The sequence below is a fragment of the Lonchura striata genome, chromosome 1 (assembly GCF_050655825.1).
Source record: "Lonchura striata isolate lonStrDom1 chromosome 1, ASM5065582v1, whole genome shotgun sequence".
Lineage (NCBI taxonomy): Eukaryota > Metazoa > Chordata > Aves > Passeriformes > Estrildidae > Lonchura > Lonchura striata.
In genome coordinates, this window is record NC_140703.1 from 72,742,148 (window position 1) to 72,767,245 (window position 25,098).

Consider the following 25,098-nt stretch of genomic DNA (forward strand, 5'->3'; position numbering starts at 1 on the left):
TATTAATCCTTAATAATCCCTGCTTATTCTTTCTTCTTGGCTTCGTCAGAGTTCCTTGCTCCTGGAATCTTCTTTGGAGTTATAGGACAAATAAGAAAAATAGGGTTGGGATCTTGACTTCTAACAGCAGATGCTATCAGAGAATAAATTCTCCTGGCCAGTGGCATCATCCCTTGTTTTCAGCCCTGCAGGGCACACAATGAATTGTTCTATGACAAGCTCAGAGTGAAGAAAATCCACACTTCCCTCCCATTGCTCTCTGGGGTAGCATGCAACCCATCTCTGTCTCTAGAATCCCTATAAAGTAAATTTGTGTTTTAAATAGCTGTGGATTTCTTTATGATTCAAAGGTTTCTGCTCATAGGTTTCTAGCTTTTTTTCCTAAAAGCCCAAGGCTGCAGGTAAGGTGGAGCCAAATCTTAGTCTAAGGCATGCTTTTGATAAGTATGAAAGGATAGTAATGGAGAGCAAACAGTAACATACCAAAATAGACAGAAAGGCAGCATCCTAATTTACAACTAAATTTAAGCATGGGGCAGAGTTGTGAGTTGTTGTCTTGCTTATGAGGCCTTGCTTCAGAGGCATTCACATAATTTTCTTCTCTTCATCAGCTTGAAGAAAACTGGGTTCATACGTGTAGGCAGAGCTGCCTCACTAAGGGCCTACAGTTCATCCTCAAGTTAAGCACCTTATTTATAGTGACTGGACCCCATCCAAAATCACCTTGATCAGTCAGGAAAGCTCAGCTCTAAATCAGCTGCAAGAATCACTGATACATGTGAAGTAAAACGCATCAGAGGATATAAGTGATTAATCTTACAATCAAACTCTATATTATGGCTCAGTTCAGCAGGGAAATGTAGGCACCATGTCAGACAGTGCAGCTTGTGGTCCCCCCCAAAAAAATCTGACAGCATTCAGGTGCTGCAGAAGCATGGGGGAGAGGGTGGAAACAGCACAGAAAGCATCATAATGCCTTTGCATATATAAATGACAGAGAAACTTCAGATACTTCTTGCAGCACCAGATACTGTGTTCCATAAAATAATATGATAGACTTGGTGAGAGATCACAAAAAAAATAACAGAATTGGAAATGTGGTCTTGTGAAGAGAAATTGGAATGAGAGAGGATTTTCCCCTCGTACAAGAAGGAATGAGAGGCAAAATGAAAACATTATACAGATTAATGTTATCATATAAAACAGCACAGTGAAAGCAGATTAGGGGCTTCCACTCTGGCTGTGGAAGGAAAAACAACATGGAATTCATTAAAATTAAAAGGTGGGCAAGTCAAAACTGATAAAAGGAAATACCTTTTTATATTACGTGTAATTAAATTGTGGAACTCATTGCCAAAGGAAGTTGTTGAGACCAAAAGCTTCACCAGATTCATCAAGAGATTGGATATTATATCAATATCATGGATAACCGGAGTTATCATAATTAAAGAAAATAAAACTTTTGGAAGAGATATTAAACCTAGTGCTTCAGGGCTTAAACTAGTCTCTCACAATTAGTGAATAGGATCAGGAGATCTCTGTGGAGGCAGATTATTCTGCCTCCGCCTCCTTCAGGGTTGTTCTGTCATTCTTTATAGCATTTATTTCTGCTTGTATCTGATTGAGTAACAGACAAAATGGTTCTCCAGTCTGACTTAGTCAAGGATTCCTCTACACTTACACTCCTCTGTAAGGAAGGTCTGCCTAGAAGTGGGTGTGGGCATGTGCTAAACCTTTCTGTGTAAGCACAGGATGGGGGTCACAATTTGATCCTTAGCCACACGTGAAAGGTATGTAAACACATGATTGCATGTTTGCAGGGATTGATTGCTTTCCTGATTTTAGTGTGAGGTTTGCCCAGCATTTCCGAATTTGTTATTCTGCACAAAGTTGCAACTAGTCTTAAGAGATAGGTAAAGAAGTTTTATTTAACAGCAAGATAATCCAGATGATACGAGATATCAATATGTTATGGTGGCAAAATGACAAAACCACAAGAAGAATAAATCAATATACAGGACACTCTAAAAAGCATGTTTTGAAGCAGGTCATTAAAAAGATGCCGCTTTTCCCTATTTCTTCTCACCTTGGTTTAGTTTTGCAGTCTCAACACAAATTCTGATCCCCACCCTTATCTGGGGGTCTTGGAACCTGAGCACACATAAAGACCAATTGTGAGATAAACAACTCATAGACTTCTTTCTTCAGAGAGGCATCCTGTCCACTATATGTAGGTTAAGCTTAAAAATCAGCTGCAGTGAACTCCTTTATTCTAGGGCTGGCAACAGGGAGATGCCACTATCATGGTTTGAGAAGGCATGGCAGTGGACTGCCAGTCAGTGGGAAAATTCATCTTTTGTATTATTTGCATAGTACAAAATGGGTAGGAAAAAAGATTTGGAATTAATCCAGACATAATTTTTACCTCTTTTTGAACCAACAATAATTGACCTAGTTTTACTCCAAAAAATAGCTGACCATTGCAAACATAAGAAGTCTTTAAAAGCTGACTTTCCATCTCACCCACCCTCCAAAGCTCTTTCTTTCTTTGGAGAATAAAATTGCCTCAGCATAAAGAATTCATACTAACTTTAGTTCTAGAAATCTGATCCTACATTTTTTTCCCATGAAGAATAATTCCTTGATCTGCCATCTTTGGCACTTTTCCTAAACCTTACAAGCATTCATTATCTATTTTGTTTGGTTGGGCTTTGAGCTACATTTGGAGATATTACTGGAAAGTACTTGTAAATATACAGTAGCCTAGGTAACTCCTTCTTTTGTGTTTGCCTTCATGTACAGGGTTACTTTAAGCTACCTCTACCAGTGTGGCAGGAATCTAATAAAATTTATAACCAGATATTTACTTATTTACTCCATTTGACCATCCATGAAAGTAACTTCTTTAAAAAGAATTAACTAAAGATACAAATTGAGACTACTATCAACAAAGGTTTTTACCCTTTTAGTTGCTATTTTTGCTATTCTTCCTACATCTCGGGCTGTTATACTCAAGTTTTTCATTATTTTGTTTTGAAAGCATTATGACAATGACAGCTAGTCAGAAAATTTTTTCTACCTGCTTGTAAAATATGGAATTTAAAAAAAAAAATCAAAAAAGTCAAGTTTTTGACAGTAGTGTTGTGACTAAGACATATTTCAAACTCCTCTTTGCTTAGTTTCTTACTTTCAATGTCTTATTTAAGATTTTATTAATACCACAGGAATTCAGATTTGTATTCTTTATTCCCTTATATTCCTGTTTTTCCTTTTTTCTCATCCTGCTTATATCCTCTCCACCCCTATATACTCTACTGAAACAAGGGCAGAGGAGACAAACACTGGGTAAAAATAGTGGATGGGAAGGATTTCTTCACTTATTTCTCCCAAACAGAGTAATTCAAAATAATATGAGTGAGAAAATTATATTTCAGGTGATAAATAATAGCAGTAGTAATAGCAATGCAACTCTACAGCTGAAAAAAAATATCAATATGTAGCTGTGCATGTACTTTTAATTTTGAATATAAATTAATTTATACAGACTTTTCTACAAGCCCCATGCTTGCTTTCTCTGACCCAAGTATTACTGTCAAAAATGCAAAATTTGATCCTGGAGTGATTTTTTTTATAACTGACTCATAACCCAGTGAATTTAGGGGCATTTTTAATGGGAATGCTGACACAGTCCCATCTATTGTAGCTCAGACAGTGTTACTCAGTTTCTTGGACATAAAGCTCATTTAAATGCAGTGATGACAAGAGCTTGTGTTTTCACAAGCCTTATAAAGTTCACTTCAAACAAATACCTGTTATCAGACTATTCAAGAAAAGGAATGTGGGAGGGGGGGCTGTTTTAATGTTTTATTCAGTTTTGAAGTGGTTGAATGGTTCATCAACCCACTGAGTAGTTTCCTTAACCATTTTCTTTTTAATTAATAGACTTGTGAACAACCACAACTGCTTTGTGGAAACACTAAACAGATGACTAACTTGGAGTGAGCAATCTACTCAATACACTCTGCCTTAATTTGAGCCATACATGCTGAAAAAATAAAAGCATGGCAAGTATGCAGGTTATTGTACAGCTTTGTGTCTGCTTTCAGTTAAAACAAGTCCCTGGTGAGCAGAAAGCAGCAATCATAAAACTGAGAGGAACATTTTAGATTTATTGCCACCTGTTAGCATGACTTTGAGCCGTGTAAGGGACATGCGCTGTCAGCCAGGTTAGTGTCACACTGCTGGTGCTTGTGGCCACCATGGCTGCAGAAAGAAATGGGCAAGTGTCAGCTCTGTGGACCTGAGCAGACATTAGTGACTGATTACAGGACAGATAGCACACTGTCACTGTGTTCCTTCTGTCCTGTTTCTGGATAGGAACCATCTACTGGGGGTTCATTAGAAACAAGCCTCGAGGCAAGCCAGCTCTGTAAACTACAGCTGTCTAATTGGTTTTGCTTGTGTGCACTGTCTTTGCTTTTATAATGGGGGAAAGCAACATAGCCTTTCTAATTAGATTGTTAAACATAATAGCTGAATGGCACAGCAGTAAAGAATTTGCCCTAGTCTTTGTAATTCCAGAATAAGGCACAGCAAAGATCCAGGATTTTTCCAGCCCATTTCCCCCATCATCATATCCAATGGTAATGAGACTGGGTGGTGTTTTTTTTTCCCTTAAAATAATGCAAACGATTGTAGGCCTTGCTAAAATCCAAAATAAATGTCAACACAGAATTCCAGGAGCAAACACATCTCTCCCTTTATTCTGTTGTCTCTGCTTTCATTTGCTTCAAATGCTGGGGCTATGCACTAATTGGTGTCTTTGTTGGCAGTCGACACAGAGAGGAAAAAATGCACAGGCTTGGAAGATGAACTCTCCTCTCTGCCCGAAGGTGGTCCCCCTCAACCAAGGCTGAAATGCACTGGAACAGTGGGGAGAGCTCAAAAATCACCATTTACTGCACCTGTTTTGTGTATTAAGAAAGGAATTTGGTCTGTCAGTTTGGTACCTTTCATAGCCTCTAAATTGATTCAGAAGGAATAAGAAAGCATCACTAAGACAGTTTTTTTTCTCACTGCCTGAGATTCAAAGTTCTTGATTTTTTTATAGGTCCTTGCTGGTTTTCACATAAGGCCTTTGTCAGCATGCTGAGCACATGCAGAAGAATGCAGAGAGGCCTCTGCTTCCATTTGCTTTCTATAGAGTAATTGAATGCATATACTCACAGATATGATGTGGCTATTTGGAAGGACTCCTAATACAGTTGAAGCTTTTCTCTTCTTTGAGAAGAAGAGAATTCTTCTCAAATATTCTCATATTCTCTTTTTCTGTCAGAAGTCTATCCTGGTGAAAGAGTCTCCATTGGATCCATAGAATAAATGGAGTAGGGGGCAAATAATCAAATATCAAATAAATGTGCAATTAGTATTGATTCTAAGGTTTAAGTCACTCTTGACAACATGGCAGCAAAATACCAGCACATTTTACAATAGTCTTTAAGTCATTCAATAACTCTTTTTGTCAAATACTCTTTTTGATTTCCTAGTTAGAAAGTGGAAAAAAGGAAAATGGTTTTCTAGAATAACCAACCATGAACTCCCCCCTAAATGCTCTCTTTGAAAAGATTAATTCTTCAGTGCTTTACATGTAAAAGAGGATTTTTTTTTCGGGAATAATATGAAAACTGACTTTTGAGATATATGAAAAATGTCACAGGAAATAGCAAATTGTTCAATGTGCAACTGCAGTAAATAACAGCAAGAGGAACCAGTTGTGCAACTTTCATGTGGGTGTCTCAAAGGAAACAGAAAATGAAAAACAAAATATAAGTGCACTACATGAACATTTAGTATGTATTGCTATCTACTGCCTTAAGCCTTCTGAGTCAAAATGAATTTGATTTCTACACAGCAACTCTTCCTCATTTCTCAGGGTTGCACATTGTTCTGCAGGATCTTCAGAACCAGAATTCTGAGAAAAATTGGTTGAACCTCATCTTGCACAGTTTCTTTCTATTATGTCATGGTCAAATCATCTTGCATTACCAGAACCGCTCACAGCAAATAAAACTAATTTTGTTTCCAAATTCGGTACTTTTTCCTTCTCTTTTGTCTATAAAACATGAATTTATATCATACAACTCTTTTAGTTCTTGGGAAATTAAAAAGTTTACATAATAATTGTAAATCATAAATACTGAAAAATTTTTGGTTAATACATTAGAGGATGCCGAAAAGCAGGGTTTCTTTTCTGTAAGAGATAATTTCTGAATATGAAAATGACAAGTAGGTACTTTTAAGAAATGTACATTAATTCCTTATCTGCCTTTTCCCTGGCTCATGTAACTTCACAGTTTTACACAGTTATAAGCATTATTTTAATAAGTAGATATGGGTCTATCGCAAATGTGTTCACCAAAGATGATCTCACCAGAATGGTAACACCTAATACCAAAAATTAGGTTTTTAAGATCTCCATTAAAGACCTTCTGCATAAAATGGATTTGAAAGACCTTGGGGGGCCATTTGATGTTTTATAATGTCACATTAGGTTGCTCATGGATTTTTTTTGTCAAATTTTGATTATCTTCAGGGGTGGAGTTTTCACAACATCTCTAGATAATTTGCACCAATGTTAGACAACCCATATGGTGAAATTTATTTCCTGATATCCAATAAAGATTTTCTTTTTTTGCACTTTTTGTATGTATTCCTGCTTATGCTTTTGTTGAGAATCCCCAAGAGAAAACAGCATTAAGATCTGACTTTGCCTTCTGTCCTTCAGACTGAGCAAATCAAGGTTTCTCAGATAGTCGTTCTACATCAAGGATTTAGCAGCTAATCCATCTCAGTAAGTCCCTGTGATAAGCTAGACTCATTACAGTACTTTGGGCTTAGTCTTGTCTTGGGGAGTTCAGAATTGGACAAAGGCCTTCAGATGTAGTCTCAGAAGTATGGAATAAAGAATATTCTATTGCCTCAGTCTGGAGACTCTGCTCTCACTAGTTCAAGTCATCCACCAGGACTCTTTGTACTCTTTTCAGAATTGTCTTCTCCCCAGCCTGCCCTGTTACATGGGACAGATCTACACTACATTGGAAGAATTTACATCTGCCCTTATTCAACTTTGTGAGTTTTCTGTAAGCCCACTTCTCCAGTGTACTGATACCTTAAGTATGTTTCTTCCCTATTCTTGTCATTGCTTGTAAGAGAGAAGCTTGCCTTCCCAGTACTGGTTTTCATGGCTGCTGGGAAGTACCTTCTATTAAAAGTCAAAAATCTTCTCTTTAGAACTACCTGGTAACTGTCCAGGAAGTTCAATGAGACCTATGTCCAGGAAAGTCCCACCTATCTGAAGTAGAAACCCATAGCGAAGACTGAGGCAGGAACCAGGAGGACCTGTGTTGCCTATATGATGCATTTGGTCTGCAGGTTCTGAGAGGGCAGGAACACAGAAAGAGCAGGAAAATGAAAACTCTTCCCAAAGAGGCTAGAATTTAGAGGCCCACACCTGGAAGCTGTAGCATATCCTGGAACACACATGAGCTGTAAGACAAGAGAAGTGAAGCTGGCATCCACTTTTGTCTGTTTGGGTAGACATTCATCAAATGTGAGGAAAGTGTGTTTGAAACCATCAGCTGCTACTGAAGAATTCTTGTTAATTGCCAAAGAATACCACAATTTATCAGTGAAACATTTTTACTGCAGCATATAAAGGAGTCAGATCAGAATACTTCTTGTGGAAAAGGAACTTGGTATAAACAATAAACAGACAAATGCATTCTGCTCATTTATATTAGGCTTCATCACAAAGTTTTAATGAAAACTATAAAAAAAAGGAAAGAGAGAAAGAGAAATTTATCAGGACTGTTATCCAGGACCTTCCAGCATCATGCTTTTACATTAGAAAGTGCCAGTTCTCAAGACTCAATAACTTTGTGGCACTGGTTCTGTTTTAACAAAACTCTATAAAGAGATTTTCTGCACTTAATGAGACAACAAGTGAGAAATCACCTGATACTGTAGTGAGCAAACTTTTTTTTCCACAAGAGTCCCATGCAGAAGATACTACTCAGCCTTGATTCAGATCCTTTCTTCGTGATCCAATGATATGAACTGAAACAGGCCCAAAAGCAGACACAAACCCATTTGTTAGGGCACTCACCTACACTAAGTAGCTTTGATTCTTCACTGTGAATCAAACCAGACAAAAGCTTGGCTTTGTCCCAAAGGTTCTTCAGCAGATGCTTTAGGCAGAAGCTTACTGTTCTGGGTAAGATTCTCACAAATTCCAGAATTTCAAAGAGTGTTTCTACTTTACTTGTAAGTAAAATGTAACCATTGTTCTCTGGCCAGACCCAGACATAGATTCTGCCAAATTTATAGAAGACAACAAGGCTGGAATTCATCTGATTTAACCCCAAGCATGCTCTTAGTCCATGGAAAGAATTAGGCTTTTCTGAGGTGTGATACATCTGGTCTTTCTTAGATACCTTAGGTGAGATTTCTCTTACCAGATGTTCTTACATCCAAGCTGGTCTCCCAAGCCAATGGACCAAAAAAAAAAAAAAAAAAAAAAAAAAAAAAAAAAAAAACACACCTCTACAGCACTATTTGCTTCATTTTAAGGTAAATGTCTAAAAGTCCCTAAAATTGTTAGTTTCTTCCTATTGACTATAAGCAGAATAAAGAAGAAAAAAATCAGGGTTAAACACGTTTCTCATAGATATCTGAAATTGGAAACAATGAATTCTACCCTAAGAGGAAAACTTTGTGTCCATTTTCATTTGAAGTTAAGGGTCATATCCAGCGTTAATGAAGAGAGAGTGAAAACAGGGATTTAAAAGAAGTGTGAGGTTGCTTTCTTGGCTTTTGTACACTTTGGAAGAAAACCTATACTGTCCTCTTAGATTATGTGCTGAAACATGTTTCTATGTTGTCAAAGATTAAATAATTAGTAGAATATGGTCAAGATCAAAAGGCTGTTCCGTGTCATAGCTAATTTGAGAGTTACCACAAATATGACAAGTAGTGATTCCTGCTGGTCCAATACCTGCTGTAGCCAACCATGTGGATTCAGAGTGAAATGTAATACACTCACATTGTGTTTTAATTCAAGTTGTCATAAGGTGTTAATTTAAGAACTGAATGTATTTTTACCACTCCTCATCTCCCAGTTACTATTAACATAAAAATGAATAATGGGCTTCTATTCTGAGCAAGAATAGTTAAACACCTGGCCAGTGACCTCTCAGACACCAGTTCCAAAAACCATGTATGGAAAAAAAAAAGCTTTATGCTAATTCTATGCACAGCTTTATCAAAAAGCAGTCTAATAATACTGTCTTGGCAGAGGGGGTAATTTTTTTTCCTTCTTTCGTTTCTTTTGTTTCTTTCTTTTCTTTCTTTCTTCTTTTCTTTTCTTTTCTTTTCTTTTCTTTTCTTTTCTTTTCTTTTCTTTTCTTTTCTTTTCTTTTCTTTTCTTTTCTTTTCTTTTCTTTTCTTTCTTTTCTTTTCTTTTCTTTTCTTTTCTTTTCTTTTCTTTTCTTTCTTTTCTTTTCTTTCTTTCTCTCACTCTTTCTCTTTCTTTCTTTCCCATCTCCCATTCCCTCTCCCTCTCCTTCTCCTTCTTCCTCATATTTGGCATATTGAGGATATCCATCTATGAATTCTGTAAGAATAAGTATCTTTGTTATGCAGCAAACACAGAAAATGACTGATGTAAAGAAGAATCATTTCATTTGGCATTATTCATAGTTTTGAAGAGCAGTAAGCAAGAACATTCTATTACTCTCATGGAAAAATAATTATTCATTCTGTGCCAGTGACTCCATGCATCAGTGCTTTGATATGCATAAGCTGAAACGTTCACCCTCAAATTAACCTTTGTATCTTGCTGTGATCTATCCACCTTCCATCTTAACCACAGACATTATTTGTATGGAATACTATTCCTACACACCTCCCTGTAAGCACTTTTGAATCCACATGCTACAAAATAAAGTCTTCTAAAGCCTGATTTGGAGGTTTCAGGTTCAGAGGGAGAACTGACATAGCCTGACGGCCAGAAGTGAGAAGAATTCTTAATTGCTGCATTTTTGTAAGTAATTTTTGTATGCTGATTATTTCGACCCACCAGTATCAACCAACATAGGAAGATCTGAACTGCAGGAATCACAAGTTCCACTACTAGGTACATCAAGCTGCACATGACTTTGAACTATTCAAGGTGAGAACATTGCACTTAGTTTTTCAGAGGCTGTTATATATCTCCTGTCTGCATAAAATTAAATCAGAAAAGTAGCAGGCTCTCATATCACTTAGAAGCAGATGTTTACTGCTTTTCCTTCATCTTCTTCCTCCACTACAAAGGTGTCTCTTCTTTCTTCTATTTTAATTTATTTAATTCATTTGTTGTTGTACTAGAACAATCTCATAACTGCCTTAAGCCTCTCTTTTCTTCCATATTCCTCTTAGATATTGCACTATCTATCATCCAGTCTTGATATACGACCTCAAGATCCTCCAATAGAATCTCTTTTTACCTTTGTTCCAGCAATGATTTCAGCTAAAATTCTGTTTAGGAATTTTTCATTAAATATTTTTGGCCTTTAACAAATACAATAAATCTTGTACTTTTCTTCATATTGTCCCAGTAGTGATTGCATGTAGCACAGTCAGACCTGTATGATGCAAGACATTATCTTTTTTAGCTGAACAGGGGAAAATATCAGATTTAGTTTGAATTTTGAAGGACACTAAAGGTGAAATAAGGCAACTTGCTTAAATGTCTTGCCTTTCTCTGCAACAAAATTGAAAATATGTTACATTTATTAGTAATTTGTTATGCTGCTTGAATAGAACCATATGCCTGATCATACAGACAAAATAAGAAAAGCGTCTGAAAGCCAAGAACATACTTCTGGTCAAAATAAGAGACAGAAGATTCCACTTACCAACTACCAGAACTTAGTGATTAGGGCACCTCCCTACAAGGCTGGAGGCCTTGATCAAGTCCCAGGCTGATTTTTTCTTTCTCTGGTTTACCAAAGGAAAAAATGAAATACCTATGTCTGTTTGACCCCGAGATTGGGCCATTGGGAAACTTCAGTAAAGAAGAATATGTTTGTACATCTCAAAGTAGGAATGCTTTTAGAACCTTACATCTCTTTTGCTATTTTTCTCTTTTGCATATTAAAACTCTACATGCATATTTATTTTGTAAACTGTGTCCTATTTGACATAAGTAAGATGTTCAACTTTCAGCACCTATAATGACAGCTAAAGTTTTTCTGCCTTCCCAGATGAGCTTCTTGTCTTCTCTCCTGTGAATGCAATGAATATTCAGAGTTTGGGGATTTAACTTTTACCTAGATGTCCTTTAGCTGTCATTCTTCAGTTCAGGGCTGGCTTTTAACTGAGGTCCAAAGTGCATTGGACTTTACTGTGAACTTTTGTTTGCCTGCAAATTTGATTATATTATTTTAAAGCACAATATCACAGAGGGTCCAGAGGAAGCTCCTCCACAGACATTCCTTTTTTACTCTTTCATATGTCTAGATTCACATCTCATTTATAATATATTTCCAATTCCAGTGGAGACAATGAAAGTAAAATTAAATTAGCTCTCAGTGAAAAGGATTCAGTATTGCCAGAGACACTGCTGTGGAGGGCATCTGAACAATAATTTTCTTGGAAAGCAGGCTTGAAGATGACATCCCAGATCACAGGGCAAGAAAACTATGCATATGTCATAGCCTTCTGCAGAAAGTATGACCTTTCAAACTCCTGTCAATTTAAAAAACCATGAACTTTATTTTGAAATCATAAGAACGATTGGCATTATTGGAGTAACCTCAGTTTTTCTCTCTTTTACCCTAAGGATGTGAGATTTATCTGAAGGGAAAATGTAACAGCATGACAACTGTTCTAGAGTACATGTAGTGGCTCATTTTTGTGAGAAAGTACATGGCTGTTCTCCAGTGTTGTAACTGTAACTGAGTTTTACGAACTCTATCACATAGTCATTGTCTTTATTGCATCTAGATAAAGGATTTTTGTGGGTTTTAAATTACACATGAATGAATGATGGTCAAACGTGAATGATGGTCAAAAGCAACATGCTCTGTCCTCAGTTCTTCAATATCTGCTTGGCCAAGGTTAGAATTGGTCTTTTTGGCCCCACTGACATTAACAGGACAAAGCACAGACCATGGTGAGAGGACTGGGAGAATAGGCTCATTCTGCTCTGAAGTTCCCAGCACAGCTGTGTGGGACAGAGGGAGCAGCAGGGAGTGGCAGTGGTGTCACCTACCATGGCAGCGACTCAGGCTGTGCAGCAAAGTCCTCCCAGGAGGCGAGTGGGAAGACCATGCTAGGGCATGGACATGTGTGTGCCAGGAACAGGACATGGGGACTGTATGCCTGCTGAAGAGAAACCTCTCTCTGTCCATGCCCTGTCCTTAAAGAGGATTTAAAGGGTGGAGGATGAGTAGAGGATTCTGCTTACACTCACACCTGGGCTTTGAGAGAATGCAGGAATGGGCAACAGGACTGCAGGGGCATCCCAGATCTTGGGAAAGTCCCCCAGGGCATGAACCTGATGAACAAGCCTTTTCCACAGGAAAGGAACACTGCCCACAGCAAGAGGCTGTATGGAAGGGTCGGGATGGCCTAGGATTCCACCACAACCCACAGGGCTCAGTCCCTGTCCCACCAAGAGAGGCAATGGGAGAGGCTGCGGAAAGGTTGAAGCAGTAAACCACCTCCCCAAGCACCAGGGGCAGCCAGCTGTGCTGGCTGTAGCACATCCTCCAACCTGCTCCTTGGGATTGGCAGGTCCAGCCTAGAGCTCAGCTTGGAGCAGACAGTGCAATCCAGCACTCTGTGGTAAATTCTTATCACCATTATTACTTTAGAGAAAAATGTATAAACACTCATGCGCACACTTCATTATGAAGTATCATTTGGCAATCTATTCTCATACAAGTTTTCTTCCTCATGTGTAAGCTATTAGGTATGATTGTTTAAGGAAGTTAACTGGAGTTACTAAATATTCCTGTCATATCTTTTGGGGAGATTTTTTTTCCCTAGGCCTATAATCACACATCAGAATTTAAAGCATATACTACATACAGTCTTGGCAAATAGGACTATGGGGAAGAAATTATAGTGCAATAATTCATTCCTGTTTTCCCTCTTGTTTTAGTGATAGCACTGACACAAATTACAAAGGAAATATGACTTCAAGTAAGCATTTCTGTGGTTCAAAATGCTATTTAAATGCTTTCAGGTCACCTTAGGGAATGTATTTCACCAAGGACTTTGTTTTGGTGGTTATGTGTGAGTGTGCATTTGTGCACAAAAGTGCTTCTCTGTGTGAGTGGAAAGCCCATGGGGATGTGTTTTAGTGCATTATTTAGTGCATTATTGGGATTTATCATAGCAAAAGCCTGGAAGGAGACTTAGTCTTTTGTTAATTGAAACTAATCACTTAGTTTTATTTCACCAACTTTTGTAATGCCAGTTTATAGGTAAATAGGGCCATATTCTGAGGGAAGAAATTGTTTCTGTTGTAAAATGTTTTGGAAAATATTAGAAATTCACCTAATAGCTTTAATTTCTCTCTGGATTCTGCCACTTAATTTTCAACATAAAGATAAATGTTTTCTAACAAAAAATATTTTATCCATTGTGTCACATTAGAGACTCTTAATTCATCATCATACTTTTGTGTATTTGTTTACAAACATGCCTGTTTACTTTAGTGTCTCAATAATGTGGTTTCCCTTATTCCTTCATGCCACTACTCATCTTCTAACTTAGAACTTGGAGTCTAAACAATACTTCTTTTCCCAAAACACAGATACATTTCTTTCCACATTTTCTTCAGTTTTAGTAACATCCATCAAAGTTAAATCAGGAGGCTATGCTCTTGCACTGTTCTTTCTGGCTGCACAGGTTACTGAATACATGGTATCACAGTCCAGCAAAACAACATCTGCTAGACTGATTAGAATTACTTCCCTGCTGGTGGAGAAATGTTTGTAAAATTCCTTGAAGATGAAAAGTCATATTCACAGGATAATTGATGCAGAATTCTAACAAAATTACACAGAGTGCTTAATACCTTTTCTTCTATGCCAAATACCTTATCAATGTAAGAACCAGGTGAAAACGTGTCTGTTTTGCAAAGACGAATGAATACCAATCAGTGAAATCAGGAGGGTGGCCATTTCAGTTTACAGAGCTTGGTTCAAATGACAGAGGGTAGGTTCATAAAGCTACATGCCCATGGTAGCGTGCTGTAAATTAATATCTGTGCATTTCTGCTTCCCACAGAATACCACAATTTGTGTCTAGGGACTTCCAAGGCACATAGAATGCAAGCAGCACTTGCCAAGTCATGTGGTGTGCTTTCTGGTTTTGAAGTTATGTAAGTGTGTAGCTGAACTGGGCAAAGGACCCCAGAGCTGCACTTTGCAAACCTCCAAAACACTGCTCACAGTCCTCATGAACTGGCAGACGTGAAGCTTGACCACCCAGGCACTGAGGACTGAAGCACAGTGAGGAGCTACAAATACAGGCTCCAGCTGGACATCCAGATAATCTTGCATCACAGAAGAAGCTGTTCTGAGAACAGGCAAAGCACCAAAGTCTAGAGACAGCACTTATTGACAGCTGCCCAAAGAAGCAGAATAACACTCTTGTATCCCACGAAATTCAGATGATGTGCTTCCAGCCTCCAACCTGTGTGTGTGTGTGTGCGTGTGTGTGTGTGTGTGTGTGTATGTGTGTGTGTGTGTGTGTGTGTGTGTGTGTGTATGTGTGTGTGTGTGTGTGTGTGTGTGTGTGTGTATGTGTGTGTGTGTGTGTGTGTGTGTGTGTGTGCGCGCGCGCGCACCCACATTGCATTAGTTCATTTAATGACTGAGGGGAAGGATGTCTGAAATTATGTTTTATAATCCTCTTCTATATTAAAAAAAATCAGAGAGAGAAAAGAGAAAAAAGTGTGTGTTATTGTGGCTGGTTGTTGGGGTGCGTTTTAAGTTCCCCCCCACTTATGGTTGCTCCCTCTCCCCCTCTTTACGTTAAATGGTCCGGCCTCCCTTCTCCTCCCCCTCCATCTGCCAGTCACCCCTCCCTCTACCCCATCGGTTCATTCACGCCGGGTCCCTCCCCTGGCCCCTCCCCAGCCTGTCCGTCACTCTGCGGCCCCTCCCCTTCACCCAGAGAGTTCTACCAGGGCCTCGGGTGATAGGCTGCTCCCGGGGTCCCCCCCTCCCTCTCACCCCATTGGACGTTTTCCCTGTTGTCACCTCGGTTGCCACCCCCAGTTGTTATCCCATTGGTTGACTGTTGTTCCCTCCTCTTGTTACCTCTCCTATATAAAAGGCCGTGCACACAGTGGTCAGTGCCTTTTGGGGCTTATCTCTCTTTGAGCCATGGTTGTCTCCTCAGACTGCTAATAAACTCGGAACATGGGTACCCCCGAAAGGACCGCTCCTCGCTTTTGTCAACGTCGCTCCGTGTCTCTCCCAGTGTGGCGGCTTCGGGCTCACAGGCCATAGCTCCTGCCCACAGCAGCACACGAGAGTGGCCTTTGCTGCCCGCAGTGCCAAGGACACTGGGCTGGCCAACACTTGGGGAGGCACCACGACAGCTGGTGTTTATTGATCCCTGTGACATATGACCTCCCTAAAATGAAGTAAAGGTTCCTAAAGTGAAGTAAAGGTTCTTAAAAGTGGCCCTGGATATAACAGGGTTATTGTAGAACCAATCCACTGTGAGCACATTAATAGACTAGAATTTTTCCAGCTGCCACTTTCATTATCAGATAAGCAAGGCTTATCAACAGAGCCCAAAACCTTAGCATTTTTCTTGTACAATACCCTGTACAAAATCCTCAATCTTTCTTTATTTCTTTCACTGGAAAACATGTATTAAATTTAACCTTCCCTCACGTGGAGCAGCCACAATCTCAAGCTGGGCATTTAGGATTTACAAACAGTGCTGAGCCTTTGGGAAATATACAGCACAGTTTGGAAGAAAAACCTTTGCTCTTTCTAACTTTTAATATTCTCTTCTACTTAAATTTTTGTCTCCTTCAGGTACTCATGAGGTTTCAGTATTTGTCTATTCCAAAATTTACTCATCAGAAATCCAAGCATTTTGTCTAAACTAACAATCTTGGATGGGGAGAGACTGGCATTTCTAGAAGATAACTGCCTACCGACATAATGTCCCTTCAAGTGTAATGCACACTTGATTAAGGTGCTTGCACTAAGGTCCTTGATTAGGGATCTTAAAGATCTTGATTAAAAGAGTTTTAGGGAACAAGTCATGTATAGCATCAGGTGGGATGTATGTTACCTTTCCACCTTTCTGCTGAGGTTGTAAGCAAACGTTCATCATTTCTAAGTTTACACTGGCCAAATACTTTGCCAGACAATACTTCTTTTGCTTATTCCATTCCACTTATATCTGAATTATTCGCTGTGTCACACTTTATAAACATTTACAGTTGATATGTTCTAAAGGAAACAAATAACAGTTTGCCTGCTATGAATGTGGGCTTGGCTGCCAACTCCAATACCGGCAGTACAGAGAAAAAATTTCTTTACTTTCCCCTTCAGGATATTGCTAGGAAATAAGGCATAGGAAGAACATTTTTCTGCTGAAAAGTAGTGTTCAGTGTAGAAGCAATTCACATTGCAGAGGAACTTGAAGCTAAAAAAAATGTTGCTTAAGGAAAAACTTTTATAGCAAACTGTACAATAACTGTAGCTATTTTTTCCTCTAAATATTTGTTGTCGTAAAAAATCCTTTCAACATTTTTTTTTTATTAGAGCTAATTTTGTCAAGAAACAAAAACAACAAATGGAAATATAAAACAAAAAAAATCTAATCCCTAAACAAAGAAGAAACTTGTGGAATTATGAAAAGGTAAAAAAATGTTTACATTCTAGCTTCAATATGGAGAGAGAAGAAAATCTGCATCAAAATTTCTTTAAAAAATTGTTCAAGATTCTTTGAAATGCTTTGAAGACTGACGAAACATGTGAAGCAGATCTGTGTACTTAGGATGACTGATGGTTTTTGGATTGAAACGGCTGGGTTTTGCTCAGTATCATAGCATTGCCATATGGAATTATTAATCCGTAGGATCCCTTCACAGTTTTGACAAATGTAAGTGCAGATTCCCAGGCTAAAAAGCACCAAAGTGTCTCTGCAGTCCATTGGGGCAGCCTCAGTCTTATCCCTCAGAATATTATTCCATGTGGACTAAATAACACTGAGGCAGAGATAAGCATTCTTGTACCTGTAGTAAAATGAGAGCAGTACAGGAACTGGCAGCCACCACAGAGCAGCCATAGAAAACCCCAAAGTGTATAGCTTCATATTCATCATGTCAGAGATGGTAGTGAAGGACCAATACTCAGACTTCTCTGTCTGATCATAATGATTAATTCTTGCAGCATAAAGGAATCTACAACATGGGTCCTCAGGAAACTACCTTGTAACAGAGAACAGATACTATCATTGTATGCAGGGACAAGTATAAAGCCCTTCTTAAGTCAGTGGAGGGAACATCTTTGTTTGCTCCACTTCAGTCAGGCACTGCTTGCACCAGCAGAGCCAGACAGTTGCCTTTGCATCCCATGAAGAAATGTTTTCATGTAGTATTCTAAGTGGAATCCCTCCACTGAGGTCACAAAAGGAGTTTTCATAATGCCCTTCTTCTAAGACAGTGGAGATAATGCAACATACAACAAGGATCATGGCACCAGTTTTCTATTGCAGGCTACATGAAGTCACACCTGCCAAGGTGTGATCTCTTTACATTTATTTTTGAGCCCTTGTGCAGAGATACCAAAACAGGACAGGTCAATATACAGAGCTAAACATAAAGAGAAGGCAGCACTAGCTGAGACAGCCCCTTTTCCAAGAGCCATGACACAAGAAAAAAATTTTCTTTCATAATGATTTTTTTGTACATCCCAGAACTTTGATGTTTTTGTGGTCATGGACTTGGTCTGGAGGTTGAGTGGATGTGCCAGTTCTGCAGGACAAGAGCACCTATTCCAGCTTTCAAACATAGTCAGCACAAATTTTGCTCCATAGTACACCAGCCCACGCTCCCTGTACTCTAGCTAATTCATCAGAAGCAAACTGCAGAAGCCTTACACTGCCCTCAATGAAATGCTGGATTCACAGTACAGCTGCCATCCTTGCACTCTCTGGGGGTGCAGACACCAGCCTCTTGCTTGGAGGTGGATATTTACACTATTCCAAAGCACTAAAGCAATGTGAAGGGCCTGGTATCTGCAGTTGAGAGATACCAGCAGCTGTGTTTTCTTTGACTCTGAACTGTCCCAGCAATAAGGCTGATTGACAATTTGCTTTAGAACTGTGTTTTTAACTAGATAAACTGTTTTTTGGGTTGGTTTGTTTTTGTTTTTGTTTTTGTTTTTTTTCTTTGAAATACTGTTCTTTTCTGCTGAGCACATCACTGAAAATAAGATACTCTTCACTTTGGGCTGTAACTTTAAAAGATGCAGCCCAAAGCAGAAAATGATATAATCATTACCTGACCTCTCTGGAAAATGAGCTACCAGGGAGAAAAAGCTACTTATGAGCCACAAAGTCCCTGCTTAAACACTCTTGGGGAGTTTGGACAGAAAGGGGGCCTTCAGGGCTTGGCTTTGGAACATACACACACCTCCAGTAAGGAGAAAAAAACATCAGGGAAAAGCATGTGAATTTAATGTAAATAATTATATTCAATCTCCCATGTTTGAACATTTATTCTAATGTGAAAGGTTTTTTTGAAGCAGAAAGTGACTACCTGGTGTGTTTTGGATCCCAATCCAAGGGAATACACCCCCTCCCATCACACAGTAAAATCACATCCCTGCTGTTAATGGCTCCCTGCACAAAGACTAAAAGCCTCTTGTGTAGTCTCCTGTTGAACTGCAGGGAGAATTCAGGACTTGCACTCAAAAGCACATTAATTCTATTCCAGAATCATAATCCTTTTCAGCTGGCTGCTGCACTGATATAGTCACATTTGCTATGTAACTGAAGGGTGCTGGAAAGTTTCCCCAGTTTGATTATCCCTTACAGAGCTAGTGAAAGCATGTGTTTTTTTGGTTTTTTGGTTTTGTTGTTTTTTTTTTTAATACCAAGTCATCTTGTTTAATCATGACTAAGTAAACATATTACACACTAATAATAAAATCACTAGAAATTCTCTATTTAATCTCTGCAATTTTCTTTAAAGGGCTCAAACAAAGACCAGCAGGATCTCTAATCTTATGATCAACAATGTTACATCACCAGCAGCCTCTGTTTTATCTGTTTACAGATCGGGATAATGTTGTTAGAGGGTGGTGACATTAACTGTTACTGTATCAGTAGATAGTGCATTTGCATGAGGCAGCCCAAAATTTGTTGTCACCTCTAGTTGCAATTGCTTAGAGGAAACTCCAGAGATTATTTTTAGTACCACAAGACATTGTTGTGGCTAAATTTGGAGTAGTAGATCACAGAGTTGCCGCTGAAGATGCCATAGGAGCCTTTGCTGAAGCCTCCAAGTCATGCAGAAGCACCCTAGCAGCAAATGCTTTTTGCCAGGGAAGGACCTTCTTCTGTGCTGGGAAACCCCAGCTAACTCAGTATGGAGAGAGGAACTAGAGGCAAAGGGCTCAGTCTGCTCCCCATTCCTTGGGCATGATGTCCCTCCAGCCAAAACTTGTTCCTCCACCCTCACACTCTGCCTGGTTCCAGGATAACCCTGGGTGCAGGCAGATAAGGATGCAACTGGCATTGCAGGAAGCCAGCCACCAGGCCAACAAGAAGGGACCCTGGGCGGGGGGCTGCCTGCCATCCCAGCTGCTGCACGGCTGCAGCGTCACCTCCCCTGCCCCCTCCGCAGGCTGTGTCCTGGAAAGAGCTGCAGCTGATTATCATCATGCCTCCCACATAAGAAGGATGTGCTGGAAGGAGCATTATTCCAGCCAGCCTCCCACAGGCCTTGCTTGAAGTTAAAAGCCCAATCTAACCCTTAACAAACATGAATAAAAGTGCTAGGGAAGGTATTTTAATTGGCTGACACTGTAAATGCTTTGAAGCTGCTGTGTCATTATTGACTAACTTTCAGCACACCTGAGCCAGCCAGAGGGCAGTGATGTTAGTTTTGAACCCAGGATATTACTGTTACTGCGCCCTAGCACCCCACTGTTAAACTGCATCATCTCTTTGCAATGAGCAGATTTGTTGTGCCTCATATTGTCAATAAAACCTCACCTTGCTTCTGCACTGAGTTTGCAGGGAGGGTTGTGCTGGTTTTTTCTCATACCTCTGTCTGGCACTGTTCCACCACCAGCACATGGCTCACCTACATGCAATTTTGAGCACCCACAGAGTGTAGCAGTGTATATAACCTCCCCTTCTATCCCATTTCTTAACAGGAGTCCCCTCCCTACCCTGAGCTGAGCTATTGTTTCTCCCCCATGCAAATGCCAATGCAAAAAAAAAAACCAAACAAACAAAAAAAAAACCATCAAGTGGGGAACAAGGGGGAACAAGAACAAGACAAGGAAGGTGAGTTCATTTTGACTGACATTAAATGAGAACTGATCCAAGTAGGGGCCTGAAAGGATGCACAGTGAGCACAACAAAATGTTCCTGTATGGCGTTCAGGAAGTAGGTACTTGTCAGACAAGGTAAGTTAAATTCACAAGGAGCTACTACACAGCCCCATCACAATGCTTTCCAGCAGACATGAGAACTGTCTTTGTATCCTCTGCTAAAGGAAATCAGAAAGTCTATATCTCAATCTTTTCAGGTGACCTAACCACAAGATAAGGGGAGCTTTGCTCTTTCTTCCTTTAGAAAAGGTCCTTGTAATTAAAAATACATGACATCTGATATTTAGGTGTCTGATGCCCTTTGTCTCCTATGTGATCATGCTAAAATATCAGGAATACTTCCACTACAAAATAAAACATATGATGAAGCCCAGAGGAAGAAACCTTGGAAGTGACAATTTTCTCCTTCCATAAGGATGTATAGTAAATGTAAAGTTAATGCACAAAAGTAATTGAAATATTATTTATGGAAATTCTGCTGACATTGATAACTAAAAACATCACTGCTTTACATTTTTGGTTTGTATTCTGCATTGTTCATATGAAGGACCTTTTTAATGGCCACTTTTAAACATCCAGGAGACAACATCAAGCTTTTATTACTCTCCTTAGCAGCTCCTGAGCAGTTCCTTTCAGCCCCCAACAAGAAATTTCTTCTCTGGATTTAAACCACAAGTTACAAATATTTGAGAATAATTTTTACTCCCTTCCTCTATCCTAGCTGTGTAGCCAGTATCAGTATGCAGTACATGTATCAGGGATAACCAGTGATTGAGAAAACTGAAGTAGAAACAAGGCACTGCCTTGGCAGATGGGCAGACATCCCCTCCACGGATGAGGGAAGGGTTCCAGCATCTCTGGCCCCACCAGTGGTCTGTCACTGAGAGCAGGCAACAGTTCCAAAACAGCACAAAAATAATTCTACTCTTACAAGAAAGTACTTCCATTTGTATACGCACATTTTGATAAAGGCTTTAGAAACCTTAAGCTTGCTCCTGCAAAGGTCAGTAAGTGTTTTATGTGCTACCCTGACACACTGAAATGCCTGAGTAAAAATAGACTGTTGAATGAGAGACCTTCCACAAATGAATTTTCTAATAGCTTTGATATTGTTGTCAGCACAGATTTCATGGATGAGCTGAAACTAGCCTGAACTTGCTGCGCCACCCAAGTGCATCAAAAACTGCAGGAGGAGCTCAGATGGGGAGGGCAGAAAGGTCCTAAAGGTGATTCCCACCACCTTTAAACCTAGATCTGTTGTCCAGAGCAGCCTCTTTGTGGTTTGCCATCATCTGGAAGAAATAATCTGAACCATCACAGTTCCCAGACATGAGGCCATGCAAAATAGGTGAGAGATAAGTATACAGAATCCAGTAACATCAGCCTGAGAAAGTTCAGGTTGGATATTTCTTTCAGACAAACACTTCACATACATCATGACCTTCAGAGACTGTAAACTCTTATCCTGTTGAGGTTATTTAAAATCAAAGGCCAGTGTGCCAGCAGCTGCACAAGTGAGGAATGCCTAAGAAAATAAATACCAGTTAGAGTGCTATTTAATGCTGTTAACTGCAGTGGGTGGAGGCTGGAGGGCAGTAGCTTTTAACAGGTTTTATTTGAAAGACTAACTCAGTGTGGTTGTCACGACAGTTGTCTTTGTGACTGAAGTTGTATTGCTAACAGATGGAAATCTGGCAGCTTTTTTAATTTATGCAGATACTTTGCAGAAGGAATTACCATTCTAAGTGATTCTAACATTAACCTTATATAAACCTTTCTGCACTGTGTTAATAAACAGAACATTTTAAGGTTGTTCTGCTCAAAAAAGTCAAAATGTTCAACCGTGCCTCCCTTTCAATCTCTTCTCTTACAATTTAGCTTTAAAATTCTTTTGCATAAAGCCTCTTACTCAACTGAGAGTTGGATATGTAGCAAAAGTCAGCATAGTGCTCAAAATACCCATTTTAATTATAAAATTACCTACCAGGTTGTGTTTTCATTAATGAGCTAAACTTGTGGACTGTCTTGTTCTTGAAAACTGGCATTCAGTACAATAGCTAAAAAGGATCATTTAACAAGAGAACTATCTAAATTGGCAATCATTTAAAAGGACTGAATAATATTCTTAATAGCTGCATAATGTTTCATCTTTTTGCTTTGATTGGCACTTTTTTAATTGTTAACACTCTTTTCAAACTGGCAACACATTTCCTTATTGTAATCTGCAGTAAACCCTACAGTATTACACACCAATGTGAGTGCTAAGCAGACTCAGAAGTAACACACTACTGAAATACTTTGAGGCATTTGGTGTATTTAATGAATCTCTGTTCTTTATAGTACATTTTAGGAAACCAGGAGACCATATGTTTTTGTTTTGCCTCCTGACAGTTTGAAAATGTGGGTGCTGTAGAGATTATTGGTGAAAACTTATTTGTATAATCAATGCCCTGATCAGCTGAGTGAAAGGGATACTTGCTGCTTCAGCTGTAGCTCTTTGAGATTACTGATCATGTGCATCCACACTGAAGGTGACTTGAACAAAAGAGCAAAACTCTTGAAATGGTTCCCTGATTCCATATGTAAGACTTTGACCCTCACTGACTGAAGGCAGTAATCATATAACTCTATAAGGAATAGAGATGAAAACATGATATTGAGATATGCAGACCATTGGAGCATTTTAGAGAATGAGTCAAAATTTTCATTTTTTTAACAGTATGTGCATGACTTATGAGCCATCTTTTGGGTCTAAGCATTCTAACTTGAACCAGGAAAGATACCTTAAATGCACCTTGAGTGCATTTAATAATGTACTCAACCTAGAAAATACACAAATTAGATCCTAAGCTCAGATGTCATATTCAGGCAGGTCAGATCTTCCAATGGAGGCTTTCAAATGCCTTTTTTCTTTGTCCATTTTCTTTACAGGACATCAGACACTTCCTTTTGGAGACCTTTTCTATCATTAACCTAGAAATTGGGCACAAGTCAGTTTCGTCAAGAGGATGACCATCTTTTTTTTTTTTTCCTGTGTTTAAAAAACCGTGAGTTACCTGCGTTTACAAAAACCGTGAATTACCTGCAACCCAGAATTTTCTACCTTTCCAGAGTGCAGCCAGGTGACAGCTTCCACAGTGCAGTAGCCTTCTCAGCAGCCCCAAAACATGGACACCCACTATGGGCAGAGAAGACAAGTGAGTGTTGGTTGCAGTACAGGCACAAGTTTCCAGGCATGTGGCTCAGGCTTCAGTGAAATGGCTTCTTTCTTGCCTGGAAATCTCAGGCAGCTATTACAGAGAGGAGAGGAGACATTCCAGTGAGGTATGTATACTTACCTTCTGCTGTTTTTTGGCCCAAAGCATGATCTTGACTGCATATTAGTCTCTGTTCTTTTTCCCTAGCAATCAAGTGAAAAGAAGTCTCAAGTTGTGGTGACTAAACATATCCTGGAACTACTTGTAAGTAAAAAATTCACAGCTCCCTCCTAAGGGATCCATATAATTTTTCTGGATTACATTTTTTAAGGGACCAGATCATTTGCTATTTCAAATTTATTCATACACACTTCTCTGTCAGGATGCTTCACCTGCAGAACATCCAGAAAAGGAAAACTTTGCCCTTAAATCATTCGAAGTTTAATGTCCAGTGTCCCAGACAACTTCTGCTTGAGCTTTATAAAAAGGATACAGACATTCAGGTGGCAGAACAAGAGCTATATTCTGGAAAGGATGAAATAATGACTAGGAATGATGAAAAGGGGTGAGGACTGTAACAATATCTCCCAGTTCCTCTGACTGTGAAATGCCAACTCAGCAAAGGAAACAATCTGTTGGATCATAGTCTTGGTTTTGTAATACCAGGTTTGAGAGATTGCCAGCTTTCCAGAATGGTTTAGCAGTGGCCCAACTTTGAATGGATATGAGAGAGTAAGCAGCCACTTCTGAATCTCAGGGCATTTGGAAATAGAAAGGTCTGCAGTTGCTTGACAAATGTTACGAAAGTCCAGAGGGTTAGACAGTATGTCAGGTGGGAAGTACCATTAGTCCCAAAGAGTTTTATAAGAAAACTAAACCATAAACCCCCAAATTCTGTGCATAAGTAATACTACAAAATTGAGCCTAGTAAGCATTTATAGCACTTTGTGCCTCTGGCTTCTTGTGAACTAAAAAAGATCAAAGGCTGAATGCCCTCAGCACTCAGTCAGACCTTCAAGAAGGGGTCCAATATTCCTTCTAGTTGATTGCTGCCTCACAGGGAACACCAAGCAGCTTCAAGAATAAGGTCCTAAATGCATATCTGGCACCCAGATAACTTCTAGAGTTATTCTATTTTTTAATCAGCATTTGTTACACCCCAGTATAAACCGCAGGTAAAAGAAATCTCATGCACCTGGTCTAAATCTTGGTCATTAATTAATAAGCCTGTCAGCCTTATCACAATAAGA

The 25,098-nt window shown here is 39.2% G+C and overlaps 1 long non-coding RNA gene across 1 annotated transcript in view; it reads left to right on the plus strand.

Moving 5' to 3' along the window:
* LOC146768717 (uncharacterized) overlaps positions 1 to 25,098 on the plus strand; it is a 72,848-nt gene that overhangs the window by 38,905 nt on the left and 8,845 nt on the right. Inside the window, exons 2-3 of the long non-coding RNA XR_014955703.1 lie at positions 23,583 to 23,975; positions 24,056 to 24,112. This is a non-coding gene — a long non-coding RNA (uncharacterized LOC146768717). The remainder of the gene's footprint in view (positions 1 to 23,582; positions 23,976 to 24,055; positions 24,113 to 25,098) is intronic.